Source organism: Myotis lucifugus, unplaced genomic scaffold (genome assembly GCF_000147115.1).
Source record: "Myotis lucifugus unplaced genomic scaffold, Myoluc2.0 scaffold_14, whole genome shotgun sequence".
Lineage (NCBI taxonomy): Eukaryota > Metazoa > Chordata > Mammalia > Chiroptera > Vespertilionidae > Myotis > Myotis lucifugus.
In genome coordinates this window covers 9,534,191-9,537,836 of record NW_005871062.1, presented here as the reverse complement: position 1 = coordinate 9,537,836, position 3,646 = coordinate 9,534,191, and the positions used below count along the sequence as shown (strand labels likewise).

At 46.6% G+C, this 3,646-nt stretch overlaps 1 pseudogene; it reads left to right on the top strand.

The window, feature by feature from the left end:
- The first annotated feature begins 1,777 nt into the window (after window positions 1-1,777).
- On the top strand, window positions 1,778-2,723 carry LOC106696388 (annotated as a pseudogene).
- Window positions 2,724-3,646: the final 923 nt, after the last annotated feature.

The window sequence follows — 3,646 nt, the reverse complement described above, 5'->3', positions numbered from 1 at the left end:
CCTTCCCCCGCCCCGGTCCGCCGGGGTTTTTGCTCGCGCCGAAGGCCGAGTCGTGCGCGGGGTCGCGCCCCGGGGATGAGACGGGAGAGGCGGCGGCAGCAGCGGCCGGCGTTGGCCGGCGTTGGCCCCGGGCTTGTGGCAAATGAGTGGAGCCAGGTGGAGCTCGGGAGAGCGGGGTGGCGCGTCGCTCACGGGAGGCGGGAACAGCGAGGCCCCCGTCGGCGTCGGGTCCAGGGGAAGGTCCCCCGCGGAGCCTGAGGGCCGGACACCCGGGAGGCCGGGGGCGGCTGCGACTCTGGATGCGAGCCGGTCTCTTCCCATAGAGATCGCCCCAGCTAGAAATGTAAAAGTTTTACGAAAGTTTTAAAATGCATCTGGAATTTCTGTGCACGTGTAAAGGGAAAGTACAGAATAAAAACCCGAGACTGTTTTGGCCTTAGAAATGGCAGAGATGAACCTAACAAAGAAATGTTTGGATTAAATTGAAAAAAATTATGTTATTGTGGTAACTAAATACCTTTGCTTATTGGTACAGCCACCATTTTGGGCTGCAAGCCTTGACAGCCGCCATGTTGACCGCATGGTCTGCCGCTCCCCTGGGGGCCGCCATCTTGAAACAGCAACGGCCCCTCCCTCTGATTTAGCCAAAAAGGAATGTCTTCTCACTGAGGCAGGATGGAATTTCAGGGGTGGAGCTTTAAGGCGGAGTTTTACTACGGAAATGTGGATGGGGCAGAAAGTGTTCTTGCCTCGCGGATTTATTTAATACTATTTTTAAAAAAGATATTTTTAATGCTTAATTAGCAATCACGGTCTTAATATAATTTCAGTGGTATGATAGACCAATGTTTCTGAGCAGTTGGCTTTATAAGAGCCAACAATAGAGCTCGTATTCCTTGAAAAAGGCTAAGTCATTTTTCTAATCTCTTAAATCTAGAAAACTCTGCTTTCCTTAAACTAAGGACAATTAAAGGTTAAATCAAAGTCTTTAAAAGAAACTGATAGTAGTAATCCAATTTCTAAAGTCAGATAGAAACTGTGGCTACATACTGATCTAGATAATGTGTTTACCCACAGCTATGGTTTAAATTACATGCTGTCTCTGCTTCTGTAAATTGATCTGTCCTTGATGCTTAAATATGTATCCTTATTATTGAATTTGAATATATTGTCAATCTGAGGAATGTTAATTATTTACATGTCACCTAAAAATTAAGGCTAAAAGTTTTAACTGGAAAGCATGGCTTTGATGTGATGGGAGGAAAAAAATGTTAAATGAATAGTAAACCAATAAGCTGGAACTGGTCATTGGTGGTGGATTGTGAGAAGAGCTGGACACTGCCTAACTTCTCCTTCCTTGGTACCCCTAAAACATCAGAGGGTACTTCTGGCCTCGATTTTCTTGGTTTTGGATTTGTTTATTTATTTGTGATAAAAACCGTTTCTATCTAAATAAGACATAGGTCAAGAATCCTGTCCTGGGATGTGGGAAAGGCCCCCACATCTGTTCCTGTCAGGCCCCCATCAGGGGACTTGGATGATATTCCTATTATCTGCTCAAGAGCCCAAGGCTGTAAAAATACTTATTCACTGAAAAGATGTAAATGTAAATGTTTATTTAATGTTTATAAGCATCTCTGTTGTTTACTGGGAACTTTGATTTTCTATATGATATTCTGTGCTGGGTTGGGATTTTGGAATTCTGGGATAATTTAAAAGATATTTTGTGGCTTTTCTAATAACATTTAAGGATGGGGCTCACAGTTCCTTAAGGCAAAGATTTAATGGGCCCTTCCCCCTGCCTGTGCTGAATTAGATAATACAGGCCAGTACTGAGACAATGGGCCTTGAAATCTGTAAAGATAGGCAGAAATGAAGCTGGTCTAATGTACTGAAAGGATTTGGTACCTGTCTGCTGCTAGCAAAGGAGGGGCTGATACCCCCTCCTAGCGCACTCCCTTGAAACAAACCATGGAACCTGGTGGGGGCCATGGAGTGAGACCCTCTCAAGGTCTGAGAATCACTGGAGCAGCCGGCCACCATGGAGCCCTGGGGAAAACCAGAGCTCCTGGTGTGGCACCCAGAGGCAGTAGCCTCGGCTTCCCCACTGCCTGTGGGCCTAGAGGTGAAGTTGGGGACCCTGGTGCTCCTGCTGGTGCTCACGCTCATCTGCAGTCTGGTGCCCATCTGTGTGCTACGCCGACCGGGAGCCAGCCCCGAAGCCTCAGCCTTCCGCCAGAAAGTCCTGAGCCTGGTGAGCTGCTTTGCCGGGAGTGTGTTTCTGGCCACCTGTATCCTGGACCTGCTGCCTGACTACCTGTCTGCCATAGACGAGGCCCTGGCAGCCCTGCACGTGCGACCTGGGTCCATCACACCCACGTCCGGTCAGCGGACCCATCCATGATCCGGAAAGACTTCATCACCAAATGAAGTATCAATCGAGATCAACGCAACCTGCTATCTGCCTGATGCTGGTAACATTGCTCGCGACTTAGATGATGCCTGCATCTTCATAGACATGGCTCCAAAGAGACAGGGACAATTTATAGGAAAATCAAAAATAGACTTTAGTATCACATATTTAGTAGCAGAAGATGTGGCTGCCTAAAGCGGCCATGATGCCTATATTATGTTTCATTGTATTGGTGTATTATATTGACCTTTAATTCTCTTGCAGGTTTGAATGTATATTAGCTGTCCTAGAAAGGTACTATGTGGGGTGAACCCCAAAAAGTAAAGAGTGCCTAGCTGCCAAGAGGGCAGGTGCCAACCTGGGCAGGGAACAATGCCCATCAGGTTTTGGTCTCTGTTGAGAGACAGCTAACAGTTGGCAGCCTGTGTACTGCTTGCAGGCCTTTGTGACCATGCCCATGTCAGGGGTAGTCTGAAAAAAGCCTATTTAGAATAGAAGATCTGAGGCATGGTTATGCATAAAAAAAAAAAGTTTAATGCCAACAATTAAAAAGAATTGGCAAGGAAAGTCAGAAAATCTTAGAGTAGATCAGTATGTCTTTCTTCTTATGTAATTCCTCCAAAATTTGGCAATGCTAACATGGCAATACATTTCTTTGCATAGATTCAATAAGACCGGTTCCTAATAGTGGTTTTATTAACGGAAAACTTTGACTGGAGTATCATGTTTTAAAGAGCCTGTCTGAGCTCTAAAGACTTGAAGCCAGTAAAAATGCCACGAAGAAAGCCTGGTACCCTGCTTGGAAGCCCTGAAGATGGCTGGCGCTGGAGTGTCAGGCCGATGCCCTACCATCACTGGCGGTTGGTAAGAGTAGAAGGGGAGCAGTAGGGATGCCTCTGCGTTCCTGCGGAACCCCCACACACTCTGGGCCGCAACAAGTAGGAGGGCTACTGAGATGGGCCTTAAAACCTGGAGCGTGGGCTCAGGTGGAGTTGCTATAGGTGAGGGATTCACCTAACTCAGCAGATACTGCAGGCGGGCCTGATGGCAGCTGGGTGGCGTGGCTTCCTGGCCCTACGGGGCACATTAAAATTCAACCATGAGATTCCAGCAAAGGTAGTCAGTTACCATTCTTGTTGTATTTATGCAAACATCAGGACAGTAGATAAATTAATCTTGATTTGGCTTTTTGATAGCCATGGAGAAATTTTAGAGAAAAATCCTATTTCAATA